The following is a 15,539-nucleotide window of genomic DNA, read 5'->3' as shown; positions in this document are numbered from 1 at the left end:
CTCTCTCTCTCTCTCTCTCTCTCTCTCTCTCTCTCTCTCTCTCTCTCTCTCTCTCTCTCTCTCTCTCTCTCTCTCTCTCTGTGAAACCACATACCACGGCAAAAACCCAAATCTTAAAAACTCAAATCCTCCAATAAAACCCACAAATCACAAACCGCAAACCACTGACCACCACCACCACAGCATTGCTGCACCATAGACCCAACAAAATCAACAAAATTTCACAATTAATAGAGCAAAATCAACAAGTCAAACCATTGCTAGATCCCCATCACTACCAAATTTACTGTCACTATTCGAGATTCAGACTATTTAATACATGCTCCACCAACACAGGAGAGAGAGAGGGAGAGAGAGAGAGAGAGATTAATATAAAATGAAGTAAGAATTGCTATAGTAACTTCTAAATTTAAGAAGTTACTATAAAAATGTTCTAAAAATATTTATGTATACCCATCCGGATGTTGGTTGGATTTTGGTATTTGGGAGTGTAAAATAACAAATTTGAAGTTTTACTCACTCCAATGGTAATGCTCTAAATGTATAAAAGCCTAGGTGTTAGATAATTGATCCCGAAGAGGAGTGACTAAAAAAGTGGTGACACCTTGCATTCATGCCAGCCACACAAACCCATGGATATGAGAGAGACATGCCATGAGGTGACCAAGGTCCCTTGGCCAAGTGGTAGTGTGTGATAGTGGTTTTGGCAATGGACTTGTGGTAATTGGTTGACAGGTTGCTAGCCATGTGTGTGTTATGGCCTTATGGGGTAGCATGTGCGGTGAGATGAGCCACGATAGCCTTGATTGGGCATGGTCACTCATTGGTTGTTTTTTGTGCAGTGGTTAGGCTGCGTGCGTGCAGGGCCGGACCTAGGCCTAGGCCACTTAGGCCATCACCTAGGGTCCCTATTAGAGAAAGGCCCCCAAATTTTGGGGTAAAAATTAATATATTTTTTTGAAAAAATACATTTTTAGAGATATATATTTTTTTATTTTTTTTATTTGAGAAGTCTCAAATAATTAAGTAATACTAAAGATAATACAACTTTAAATACGTGAGTCCTACAAATATATATGTCATTAATCACAAGAAATAATTTAGATAGGAAAATGCAAGAAATATGTACTATAAGTTTTACTTCAAAGACATTTACAAATTGATGTGATAATTAATATGATTTGTAGACGTTAACAACTTATTAAATGCATTTTTGAAATATTTTTTGTGATTGGTGATACATCTTTGTAAGCTTCATATTGTAAAATTTATAATATCCTTAACATCATTCATTCAAATATTTTTTTATTGATTATCTTTTTAAAGTGTCACTAATCATATTCATTAGTATATCGTTTCTAAGTGTTTTTTTTATTAAATTTGTTATAGCTTTAGCATTTTTCCAAAAAAAATTAAAAAGCATATTACAAAATAAAAAGAATATAGTTTTGTTATAAAAATAATAATGATATTAAATACTAGTTAAATATTATTTAAGTGATAACAAAAAAGTCTCATTTAAATATATCACCTAAGGCCTCCAAATTTGTTGGCCACCCTTGTGCGTGTGTGCAAGGTATGTTGGGTGCCTGAGTATGTAACATACTGGATTATATGGGAAAAACGTGTTTTTAGTTGAGCCTCATTTTTCTTTGAACTTTTAGGCTAAAAAAAAATTAAAAATTGTGATTGTTTTCCCATTAGCTTTATGTTTGTAGTTTATGCTTGAGTTGTGTCATGTATGCTTCCATTCATATAAAGCTACAAACTGATTTGAGTGTTCTTTGTATGAGTATAAGGGGTTGGAGATCGAGTAAGATATTAGTCTCATTACAAGACAAAACACTTTGGCATGAAAATCTTCCGCATGAAACTAAAATGTGAGAAGAAGCCAAATCAATCCAAATCACGTAAAATGTTTTTCTCACCCCTACCCTATCCTCCAAACTAGAGCAATTTATGCGCATGGACTCATTTGGCAATAATTGTGAAAAACATCAAGTTGCCCCAACACTTTTTCAGCCTTCTCCGACCATTTGATGTTCAGTGTCGTACAACTTAGTGTCGAAACCACGGATCTAGACGAATAGGACATTTACAAGCAGTTGGAAAAAAAATACAGAAACCATAATGTTTAAAATATGAGTTTCAATTAATAACATGTGCTCTTATGTTATACATTAATAAACTATCTCAAAAAAATTTTTATAGATAAAAAAAAATACTAACTTTTTTTGACAAATTTTTCAATTCTTTATAAAATATTTTTAAAAATAAATGATTAATATATGATCTAAGTATATGTATATTAACCGGACTATTAAAATATTGCTTTTTAATTTGGCCGTCAGAGGACAAATGAGAGGTTTTGTCCTCTTTTACTCCACCATGTAACACATTATTTGGATAAGATATTTAATGACGTCTTATCATCCCAATCTTTCACACTAATCGAGATAAAAGTACAACGTTTTTTTCTTGTTAACATGTTTTCCTTGATGGGAAATTGTGGTCAATCTTAATGCACTTGCACCAGTAGGGAATTTGTGAAGTGAGCAACCAGGAAACAACTAGCTAGTTAGACAAGGCCAAGGCGGCTGGTCAAATGGTTACTCACGGTCCTTGCCTTGCAACACGTGGGTGCACTTTGTGCATTGTGTTTTGACAAAGTACCAGGAATATTAATCGGTGATAAGGATTTTCTTTTCCCCAATGATAAATTAATCTCTTTTTTTCCTAAACTTTGATACAGCCATGAGGCCAATAATGATTAGTTGTTTTCTATATTCTAATATTTATAACCAAGAAAGATTTTGCACCTTGCCACGTAGTGATGAAAATGATGTCTTGGGGTCTTGGTCTGGGTCTACATAAATGATAAAACTGAAGAAAAACTCTGTACCTTGCAAATGGGATTAGAGACAAATTATATCCAGAAAATTTTCCTAAATAAGCATTCTATACTTCATTGTTATTGGCTCTATTTTAGTTACCATGTTTGGGTGCCAAGAATGTTAATGATAGTAAGAGAGAAAAGTATCTTCCACAATTTTGAACTTTGTATGTGGAAAATTTCAGAGTTGAATAGGATTTGGGCCCATAGTTTGGGTTTTGTAATCAGCTGGGCCTATATCAGACCTATAAGTTTCAGTCCATTTTTTTTTTCTCTCGAGGGAAGAGATGGTTACCAGTCCAGTCTATAGACTCTGCACTTCTCTTCAGGTTCTAATGAATTATTTATTCAGTAGAGAATGCCTGATACTGGCCCAAAGAGTTTTGTGGTCGCATATAAAATGTGGATGGGCAGGCCCTCACCACATAGAGAAAAAGAGTCAACAACTGTTAGGCCCAACCCTTTCTCTGCCTCTAAACTTCCAATTAATTGCATGTTTATGACAACTTTGGTCTATCCATTTAAAATCGAATCAATTTAAGGTATATCCAGCATCACATTATTAAAAATTTTAAATAATGTATACGTCTTATCTAATATAGAAATAAAATCTTAACCGTAAAATAGATACAAAGCTCAAGCTTCTGTTAATTTAAGAGTAGTAGGTTTTATATATATATATATATATATATATATATATAAAAAAGTTGTTGAAGCATAACATTTATTATTTTTACGCTTCTGTTAAGTCACATCAACGATCATATTATCTACTCATTTTCAACATTCTTTTTCTTATTTTTAACTCTTTTTTTCTTATTAATTCTCAACTTATTGTTATACTTTAAAAAAAAAAAAAACTTTTCTCCTCTCTTTTACCTTTTCATCTTTCAACTACTATCTACTTTAATATTACATTTCCTCTATCCCTTTATCTTCCTTAATTTTTTACTTTTCTTATTCCCTTCATCTTACTATAAATTTACAATTCTCTTTTCCATTCTATACGTAGTTTTTCCACACAAAAGGTTATTTCTCTCTCTTTACTTTAGGTTGATGAATATTTATTATTATTTGGAACTCTACTTTGGGTTGATGTGATTAAGTTTTGTATTTTTAAGTTGTTATCTTTTTTATTCTCTTTGATTTCATAGATGTTATCATATTGCATTATAAAGATAATATATAAAAATATAATGTTATTTTATTACATAACATGACTTGGATAATTTGGTTTAATACTATATTTTTTATTTGGGGGGGAGGGCGGTGAACTTGATTCCGGGCCAAGGCCCAAAGGCCTAGAAGGTCATACTTGAAGAGATGGCCCAGGCCTATCAATGTGGGTGGAAGCTAGAGTGTCTGAAAAGTAAAGGATAACTCACCAGAACAGTTACTATGGAGATCCAAGTTAGCCACCAATATTGAAACTCTTATCCGAGGTAACAAACATGGATGGTCCTTCAGCAGACACGAGAGGGACCATGGGCAATCAATTTCCTTTTTAATCTGAGATGCCACTCCCATTAGATTCGCCTTGGAAAACACCTTAAAAGGATATGAATCACAGAGGTAGTCACCTCTGCATTAATGAGAGGTTCTCTATCTAATCTCTTCCACGTTAAATGCATATAGGATAGCCTAAACAGTATAGACACCACTAAAAGTCCTATTTCATGATGAAAGGGGGGTAGAACCAAGGGGTGATATGACAAGTACCCCAAAAATCTAGCTGGAAGTAGGCCAACTAGGGAGATAAAGGAAGGAAAAATGCCTATAAAAGAAGAGGAGGGTACAACAGAGAGGGGTTTCAGAAATATCCTCAAAGAAAGACTCCAGGAAGAACAAGAGAGAGAAAACTATAATAGGATAGGAAAAATAGAAGTGTTTAGCTTTTAACTCAGTCCTCTGTATCTCGAGAAAGATGTTTTCATATCAATAAACAATCCTTTGTATTCCTTGTTGCCTTCTAATCAGTTGTTTAGATCTCCCATTGTGAAATTTTTATCTTTGAATTATGATAAATTAGTTGTGTTAGTCAGTTATTTAGTTATCAAAAAAAGAAAGTGTTCATCACCGACACCCACACTTCTCATATTATTTTCTATAAATTTCTTATTATTCTCTCTCAATTTCTTTTTTTAAAAAGTGGTTATTCTCTTTCTATTGATTTTTTTATTCTTTCTTACAATTCTACTTTATATTGATGAATTATTGTGATTTTTAAAACTCTATTTTGGGCTCATACATTTTGGTGTTGTATTTTTTAGTTCCCCATCACAAGTGGTCTATCTCTCTCTCTACAATAAAATTTAGAGAATAAATTATACATATCCAGTATAAGTTTAGCATGAGTTTTGATTATCATGATAATCTCTTTTAATAGAATGAATAATTTATTTAAATAAAAATTATACATACATACATACATATATATATATATATATATATGTATGTATCTCTTAAATGTATAATCTACCTCATATAATTCATTTAAAGTAGTGATGTTAAAACAAATGAATAACTCTAAAGATTACATTTGTATATTCATATCTTTTATGTTTAGAAAGACTTTCACTTAAATTTAGCATTACCGAAGTGGACTGAAATGCTATTTTAATGTAGCTCAACAAAAGCGTAGTAACAATAAATGCTATACTTAAGATTTTACGAGTTTTAGATTTAGATTTAGATTAGGTGCTTTCAACCCAAATATGTCTTTTCCCATTATGTAAGTGCACAAAAATAGATCAAAGTGAACCAAAATGGACTGAAGTGGTCCGAATGGACCAAGTTGGACCAAATGGAACAAAATGGACCAAATGGATAGAATAGGACCGAATAAAATAAAGAGGACCATATGAACCGAATAAGAACAAATGGACCGAATAAAACTGAAGTCGACAAAATGGACCGAACGAGACTAAATTAGACTAAAATGGACAGATTGGACCGAAGTAGACCGAATAGGACTAATGTGGACTGAATAGAACCGAAGTACACAAAATGGACCAAATAGAAACAAAGTGGATAAAATGGACCAAATAGAACCAAAGTAGACAAAATGTACTGAATGGCCCGAATAGGACTGAAGTAGACTAAAAAGGAAAAAATGGATTGAATAGGACCAATGTGAACCGAATAAGACTGACGTAGACAGAATATGACTAATATGAACCGAATAGAGCCAATGTGGACTGAATAGACCGAATAGGACTAAAGTAGACCCAACGAATCGAATTGGACCGAATAGAACTTTAGTGCATAGAATGGACTAAATTGGACCGAATAGACTGACTAGAACCATATGGACCAAATAGGACCAAAATGGACCGAAGAGGACAGAATGGACCAAATAAAACCAATGTGGACTGAATGAGATTTTTGAATATTTATCATTTTTAGGGCTCATATTTCTAATTTCTAATGTCTATTTTCTTTGTATTTTTTAACTCAAAACTAAAGAGTTTAGCCCCAAATATAATAAAATTTCATACTTTTCAACCCAATAATTAAGAAAAAAAAAAGAATTTTTGAGCTAAACTTGAAAAGATAACTTACAAAAAGAATCAATTTAAGACCCAATTAATCTAAAATGAACTAAAGGGGACCGAATAAAAATTGTTTAATTTTGAGGTAGAACAAATTATCTTAAAAAATTTTAGAGAAAAAATTATACATTATATTACAATACAAAATAATTATTTATCCTCACGCATTGTGTGGGTATGCGGCTAGTTCCTTTAAAAACTCAGCTTCCACCTGCATCATCAGTAACCATCACTCTTTAAATCATTTAAAACAAAACAAAAAAAAAAAAGCACCAACATTTTTTTTTATATAAAAAAAATATATATTATAATAAAAAATAAAGCTACATTTTAAGTAGGAAGCATGGGACACTAAACACATACATGATATCGAGTATGGATACGAACTACATGGACAAACATTTGAAAATTTATCAACATGAAAAGGCCTGGTTACATTATACGAGAATCGATAGAGAAACAATTGTACGCGTTAACAAAAGTTTCTCATTAATGCTTAAGCTTACTTGAGGTTGAAACCAATTCTCACTAGAGAATGCGAAAACAGGGAGAACCCTAATTCCCAACCTGCAACACAGCTCCACAATGGCTTAGTGACCGAACACCCTCCATGTAAATTTGTGTACATAAAATTAGTATTACAGCCACCCAGCTAAGTCACATATCCTAATTTTATGTCTCTCATGTCTCCATAGGAGGACAAGTAGAACAAGGAGAAGGCCAGTCTCCTATTGAACAATGTTAGTTTTGGAAGATTACAGAATTTAATAACGTATCGTTTGACTGTGCAGTAACTCAACCGCAGCCACTCCCCATTACCTCCATAGAAATGTCTAAACCCGGTTCCTTAATTTTCCCATATAGGAGCTTGTCAAGTTCCCTGCAAAATTTTTGCAAAATAACCCATTACAACACTTAAATGAAAGTTGCAAAGAAAGAAAGGGAAACATCATTTAAGAGCCATAAAATTTAATAAAATATTTTGGAAGACATTACCCGTATCAACTCTAAAACACTCTTTTTTTTTTTTTTTTTTGAAAAGTAGTTTTTTATAGTCATGCTCATGCCCATTTCATTCTTATCCTATTCCCACTGATTATTTCTTTTTGTTCTTAACTCGCCTAGGTCCTAGGATAAGAAATAAATAAACCAAAAAAAACCACTTTTCAGGCTTAGATTCCTGGAAATGACTTGATGAATTAGTTCTTGCAGAGTGGTTGATCTATAATAGAAGTGTAGGTATATCTGCAATCTGCAGCAGTTTAGCTTGTGTTTGTTTTGTTCCTTAAAATCATGATTACTTCACATTCATGAACACATCCACTTGTTCACATAATGTGTAAAATCTGGATATTATTGAAAAATGTGGACATTGGTGTCTACATTTTATGCATGGTGTTAAAGAGTGTAAATACTAATTTTCCAATTGTTTATTCATTATAAAAGAAAAAAGAAACAAGAAGTAACCAACTCTCAATATCTTACTCTGAAATTGCTGCCCATTGCATAAGAACTACAATTGTTATTCATTAAAAAAATAGTAGTGACCAACTCTCAATATCTTACTCTGAAATTGCTGCCCATAGCATTTTTATCTCAGTATAAGAACTACAATTGTTTATTCATTAAAAAAAAAAATAGTAACCAACTCTCAAAATCTCACTCTGAAATAAAATTGCTGCCCATTGCATTATAATCTCAGAATAAGAACTGCATAGTAATGTTTATCTTGTAACTAAGAGAATAGCCAAGCTTTTGTGTAAGCAGAAACTGGGTCAGTTCAGCATCAAAGAAGGAAAAAAACAAGATGAGTGAAGCAACAGATAGCTGGAGGTTCATCTACAAAGATCCTAATCAGCCAATTGAAGCTAGGGTCGTTCACCTCCTCTCTCACATGTCCTTTAAGGAGAAAGTTGGCCAAATGACCTGCACTGATCAGAACACTGCCGCAAGTCCTTCAACTCTAAAAAGACTAACACACTCTTCTTCTTCTTCTTCTCTTCTTTTTTTATTTATTTTTTAATAATAAAAAGTAGTCTTCTTTTAGTCATGCTCATGCCCATTTCATTCTTATCTTAGTGATTATTTCTTTTTGTTCTTAATTCGCCTAGGTCCTAGGACAAGAAATAAATAAACCAAAAGAGAGCTACTTTTCATGCTTAGATTCCTGGAAATGACTTAAATTATCATGCCCATTTCATTCCCATCTTAGTGATTATTTCTTTTTGTTCTTAATTCGCCTAGGTCCTAGGATAAGAAATAAATAAACCAAAAGAGAACTACTTTTCATGCTTAGATTCCTGGAAATGACTTAAATTAGTGAATTAGTTCTTGCAAAGCGGTTGATCTATAATATAAGTGTAGGTTTTTCAGCAGTAGAGTGTTCCAAATAACTTACTGTCAATATCTTACTCCGAAATTGCTGCCCATTGCATTATTATCTCAGTATAAAAACTACAAGTAGTAATGTTTATCTTGTAACTCAAAGAATAGCCAAGCTTTTGTGTACGCAGAACCTGGGTCAGTTCAGCAACAAAGAAGAAAAAAAAAACCAAAGATGAGTGAAGCAACAGATAGCTGCAGGTTCATCTACAAAGATCCAAATTGGCCGATTGAAGCTAGGGTCAATGACCTTCTCTCTCACATGTCCTTGAAGGAGAAAGTTGGCCAAATGACCTGTACTGAGAATCCTGCTGCTAGTCCTTCCACCATCAAAGACTTGTCCATTGGTACATTGTTCTTTATAATTTGCATATTTTATCTTTAATATGTCGTGGATTTGAATCCGGGAGTTAGTCGCTCCAAATTTTTTTTGGGATAAGTCTGCCTAACAATCATCTCTTTAACAACCCCATAAAAGTAGGAGATTTGAGCACAGAATTTTTTTTATAAATCTTTTCGTTCACTTACGTTAGTTCTATATCATTTGCATGTAGGAGCTATATTATATTCTTTCCCAGCCAGTTGTTATCCGACTGAACCTGCTTCAGCAATTAACTGGGCTGATATGGTTGACAGTTAACAGAAGGCAGCTTTGGAGTCACGCCTTGGTATCCCAATTATACAAATGTGTGATTCCGTCCATGGTCATGGAAATGTGTTTGGTGCTACAATTTTCCCTCATAATGTTGGCCTTGGAGCAACTAGGCAAGTCCTTTTATAGATTGCAGCTGATTGATGCACATATAATCATATAGCTAGATGCATAATTCAATAACGAATAAAAATCAATTGTCCCAACCTGAGTGCTTAACTTTATGTTTCACTGGCACCATAACTTGCTACATGTGCTTTTTTTATTTCCTTATAAAGTAATCGAAGTAATTATATATATATATATATATATATATATCAAGCTCGTTGATGCATAAAGAGAATTTCGTGTCATAGCCTAATATTCTTTGTTGTTTATTATCCTGTCCTCTATTTGTTGTAGAGATAAAAACTTAGTTGAAAGAATTGCAGCTGCTACTGCACTGGAACTCAGAGCAACTGGAACTAATTTTTCTGTTGCTCCTTGTGTAGCTGTAAGTTGACTCATGTTAATGCTAGACCATTTCGTTGTGTTTTTCATCCTCAGGCATGACTTTTGGAATTGCTGTCGGAAATGTACTGACAGGTTATGAGAGATCCAAGATGGGGAAGATGTTATGAGAGTTTTAGTGAGGATAGTGAAATAGTTAGTGCCATGGCATCTGCTGTTGTAGGATATCAGGGCATACCGCCTGAAGGACATCCTAATGGTTACCCTTATGTAGCTGGCAGGTAAGAGAAAATTCCATTACTACTTCTCATTCTAACCTTCTATAATGAGTGTGAACTATGTCTATCAACAATGTTAATCGTTTTGTCTTTTGGGCATCATTCGGCAGTGGAAGTACATATAATGATAAAATGAAATTCAACCTCAAAGTTGATAAATAGAGGCGTAGAAATTTTTAATCTTGTTGTACTTCTTTTGATTTGTGTATATGTACTTTTGTAGTGAAACATATGTGAGTCATGTGACAACATTTTTATATGGTTCGACCAAATTTATACCTACATTATCAGAAATCAAATTCAAAAATCCTCACAAACACAAATCAATGTAACCAAGCCTAACTCAACTCAAACTTATAATCGCAATTCACAAACTCAACACTCTCATAATTTCCAAGCCCCAATCATCAAATGTTTCTCTCTCATACAGCCCAAAAATGTACCAAACGCTTTGTAGAAACCTATTTCACGTTCTTCTAATTAATCACATAAGTATTCTTCTCTGGAAGTGTTTAAAAAATATGTTGACAGTAAGTTTATTTGATTTTTGTTTGACTATTTCTTTCATCAATAAATACAGAACAAAGGTTATTGCATGTGCCAAGCATTTCGTTGGAGATGGGGGCACTGAATTTGGTTTAATGGAAGGAAATACTGTATCATCTTTTGAAGACTTGGAGAGGATCCATATGAAACCTTACCTGGATTGTTTGGCTCATGGAGTCTCCACTATTATGCCCTCTTATACCAGCTGGAATGGGACTAGAATGCATGGTCACTGCTTTCTCTTAACAGATATTTTGAAAGAGAAGTTGGGATTCAAGGTGCTTAAGCCTCTGATTTCAAGATTTTCACTGAGATATATACATTTCTCTAGAATTTAGGTATAATCAATACACATAGCTTGCATCACTTGGGATTAAATCCAATGTGGCAGATACTTAAGTATCCTCAAAATAAGGGGTTTTTATTGATTGCACCATAATTCAAGTTAGATAATAGGAAACACATAACAGACCCTTTGCACTACTATTTTAATCTCCTGTTTTCTTAGTAAGACTTTCTTTCCATCTTGGTTTGTGGATGTATGCAATTTTTCCAACCACATATAAAAATTCTTGTGTTCTTTGTGTGTGTTTATTGAGTTATCTTTGTCTTGGTTTAAATCCTAGAAGTGATATTGCACAACGGTGAGTAGCTAAAATGGAACATCATCATAAAAAATTGATATTAAAACTTAGCTCATAAATTATGCTCTCCCAAAAACTTGAATGAGAAGCTTGATTTCATTGTGCAGGATCCTTTGCTTATTTGTTATAGCATACTATTTAACCTTCCCCCCACTTCTTTCTATGATAATTAAGCTAAATGAACTTTTTCTTTCTCTTTTTGGCAGGGATTTCTTCTATCAGATTGGGAAGGAATTGACACGATATGTGAACCATACAGAGCAGATTATCGTCATTGCGTTTTAACATCAGTTAATGCAGGAGTGGACATGGTAAAGTTCGGAATCTCAAAAGGATTAAGTAACTGCAAAGTTGTGCAAGCCACTTAATTTTAATGTGTTGTGATAATGTGCAGAATATGGAGCCTTTACGATATGAAGAATATTTTGAAACTTTAATATCTCTCGTTGAATCAGGGGAGATACCCATGTCCAGGATTGATGATGCTGTGAAACGAATATTGAAAGTCAAATTTATTGCTGACCTTTTTGAGCATCCCTTTGCTGATAGATCCTTACTAGATATGGTTGGTTGCAAGGTATTGTTTAGTGGAACATGTTTTAGAATTAACTGACTAATGGATATTGATTCCATTTATGTGCAGTTGCTAAAATTTACAGAGACTAAGCCTAAATGAATGAAATAATAGTCACACTATCTTTGGCAGAAGATAGAAATGGTTGTCCTATCTTATAATTTTCTTTGATAACAGGTGCATAGAGAATTGGCACGCGAAGCAGTAAGGAAATCACTAATTTTGCTAAAGAATGGGAAGGACCCGGAGAAGCCATTCCTCCCTCTGGATAAAAATGCAAGAAGAATATTAGTTATTGGGAGGCATGCTGATGATCTTGGGTACCAGTGTGGAGGTTGGACAATAACAAAGTATGGGACCAGTGGCAGAATAACAATCGGTAAGAACACAGTTAATTCAACCATATAAATATGGGGCACTTGGACACTCATTTAATTTTAACTCTTCTATCCCATTATTGAAATGAGTAATTATTCAATAATCAAAGGGTAATACTTCTTACGCTTACATGATAGTTGGTTTGACTAATTAACTTTCTAGTGGGATCCACCGTTTATATAAGAGGAGAGAGCATTACTCTCAGAATACTAAATAATTTTTCTATTAGAAGTGGTTTTTATTTATTATTTATTTCATTTTGTTTTTTCTGTTAAAAACTTATCCCAAGCACATTCTTCAATCTTTTTAGCTTGGAACAAAGCTAGAACATTGGAATACAACTAATGTCTTCCTTCCGTATATCTTCCACTAAGGCTAGGCAGCTTCGAGGATCTATCCAACAGTTGGGTATAGTTCCTTAGTTGTGCCACATGTTATTTAGTGAAATTCAACCATGTGGCCTTAGAAGTTATAACTATCCCAAAAAAATAATGCACTGGCCAATAAGCTAATAAAGTACATGATTGTTTGCATTGTCAATAAAGCACATGATTAAATTTAATTGTTGAACTTAAGGTATAGTACCTAAAAAATTGTATTAAAGTTTTAACTAATGAATTTTATATGGGGGATGGGGCAGAGGAGAAATGAGGGATGAAGTGTCACCATCAAAGGAAAGAGATAAAAAGAGGAAATTTTGATTAAGTCAATAATAGGGAACACATACATTTGAAAGACCATGCAACCATGTTAAAAGAAATGGAATGGTTTGTATTTTTTTATACCTCTCTCATATGGATTTTCCTTGTGTTGTAGGGACAACAATATTGGAAGGCATTAAAGAAGCAGTTGGAGAACATTCAGAAGTCATATATGAGCAAAATCCATCATCAGCAACCTTTGAAGGCCTAGAATTCTCCTATGCTATAGTTGTTGTTGGTGAGCCTACTTACGCTGAAGGCAGGGGATATAATGTAGAGCTCAAAATTCCTTTTGATGGTGCCAATGTTATTAACATGGTTGCAGAAAGAGTTCCAACTTTGGTAGTTCTGATATCTGGAAGGCCTCTTGTTTTGGAACCAGAACTTCTGGAAAAGATGGATGCATTGGTTGCAGCTTGGTGCCAGGGAGTCAAGGAGAGGGAGTAGCAGATGTGGTGTTTGGAGACTATGAATTCCAAGGAAAGTTTCCTGTCACTTGGTTCAAGAGAGTAGATCAGCTGCCTATGAATTATGGGGATGAGCATTATGATCCTTTATTTCCTTTAGGCTTTGGTTTAAAGATGAAGGTGCATTAGATGAATTTGGGTATGTAAATTCAACACGGCTAGGCACACAACAGGTCATATCAGCAGCCGTGAAAAAGGTTGTGCTTACTTATGTGAATTTAGTTAAGTCAAGCTTATGTTACCTTATAACCAGCCTAGTCTGGGTTATGTCTACTCTGTTTTTATGAGACATAATCTGGCTGAACATGTATGGATCATATGTTTGAAACCCATCTGATGGTTTTAAAAAATATTCCATTTTGTTTCTACTCATCTTGTAAATGAAATTGAAATGAAAAGAAAAGTCTTGTTTGGTACAATTTTATTTATTTATTGAGATTATTTAAAAATATTGTACCTAAAAAAATGAAAATTGAAAAAAGTTATACTTTGAAAAGTACGGTTTGATAACATGTTACCATATAAATAAATGAACTCATATGGTCTATATATTTTGGTTGACTAAGATGGTAAACATTATCTACTAAGGACTCATAGGCTGAACCATGATGAAATTATTGGTTTGGTGATAATGACATTTCAAGCTTTCATGGAGAGGAGAATAAAAGAAGGAAAACTATACAGGGAGTACTATTGGAGAGAGCAACTACCATTTACTTGCCAATTTGACACAGCAACTCAGCTGCCCATTAGGAGAATCGGATAGTACTTTTACTCCAATTATATAAAATGATTCGTACTTAATGCATAAGCCTATCACTTTTGTGGAGAATGGAAGAGGTGATTGGTATTTCATAGACAGTCTTACTTCCAAATTTAGAAGTAAAATTTGATATGCCCTTTACACCAGTAGGAGACAAAAGAAAGGGTAGAGACTTGGAGAGAGAAAATTAAGTGTTTTATTAAAACAAAGATCTGTACATCATCTAGGACTATATCAACAGAAAAGAGAATATAGAAGAAAGCAAAGTAAAAGGAAAGAAAAGAAAAGAAAACAAGAAATCATGGCGTCCAAGACCCACAAAGCTGAAACTTACCCCCTATCCCCAGAAATCAAAGAGTAATTTTCTAGTCAAATCAAGACCATTATTGGGGAATCTCTAATAGAGCCATAGAATTTGTAAATGACATGTAGTGTAGGCCAATTGTAAAACTTTTATAGATCACTCACCAGAGGGTGAAAAGTCTCAATCTGCACCGCATATCTACTATTGTCTAACCTGGGAAAGAATAAAAAAAAGTTCTGTAAATGTATATGGCACAACGAGTTAGTGAAAATGCAAGCTACAAAAGAAATATGATAACTTTGCACAGCTTTGAACACAAATGAGGCTATAGGAAATACAGCAGCAGTAACAGGATCATCATTAAACATTATAGATACCTTAAAAAGCAATAAGTTGGAGTCCACAATTAGTGTTGGTGGTCTCCTCAATTCCTGTTATCAGCTCTTGTAGGGATCTTGATAGCTTAGAGGAATCTCCAATTACAGAAATTTGAATGTTTTCCCAGTCACAAGTCAAAAATCAGCACGATTAATGTATGTCCACTATATAAGACCATGTAATCTATCAAGTCAATAATGCAACATACCTTCACTCAGATATAATGAAAACTGTATACGATTAAGATCATCACAATAAGTATATGTTAATGGCAGCAAATCATAATCTAACCAAAAAGTGAAAAATCCTAAATCTAGGAACTCAGAATTTCACTCCTAGTCTTAGCTTAGACCATTTTGAAAATTTAAAAGCAACTGGTACAGTCACTCCCATCAAGCTCAAACAATTTCCTTTCTTACTTTTAGTTTAAAATAATGTAATAACAGCATCCTAAAGTTGCTAACTTGACATAAAAGTTAACATTTGGAAACATCAGAATTGTCGTGCATAATAACACTTCCATGTACCTAAATGGAAAGCCAAACCCCATTTACATAATCAGTTCACTTAACCAGAAA

At 33.6% G+C, this 15,539-nt stretch overlaps 1 long non-coding RNA gene and 1 pseudogene across 1 annotated transcript; one reads left to right on the top strand and one right to left on the bottom strand.

Moving 5' to 3' along the window:
- Window positions 1-6,945: 6,945 nt before the first annotated feature.
- Window positions 6,946-15,533, bottom strand: LOC115951226. Its single transcript, XR_004083256.1, has 3 exons — window positions 14,961-15,533; window positions 14,748-14,796; window positions 6,946-7,324 (listed from the first exon to the last, which is right to left on the bottom strand). It is a non-coding gene; the product is annotated as an uncharacterized LOC115951226 (long non-coding RNA).
- LOC115951225 lies at window positions 8,439-13,879 on the top strand (annotated as a pseudogene).
- Window positions 15,534-15,539: the final 6 nt, after the last annotated feature.

Source organism: Quercus lobata, chromosome 7 (assembly GCF_001633185.2).
Source record: "Quercus lobata isolate SW786 chromosome 7, ValleyOak3.0 Primary Assembly, whole genome shotgun sequence".
NCBI classification, from domain to species: Eukaryota; Viridiplantae; Streptophyta; class Magnoliopsida; order Fagales; family Fagaceae; genus Quercus; species Quercus lobata.
Note: the sequence above shows the minus strand (reverse complement) of the source record. Positions and strands in the feature narration are given on the sequence as shown.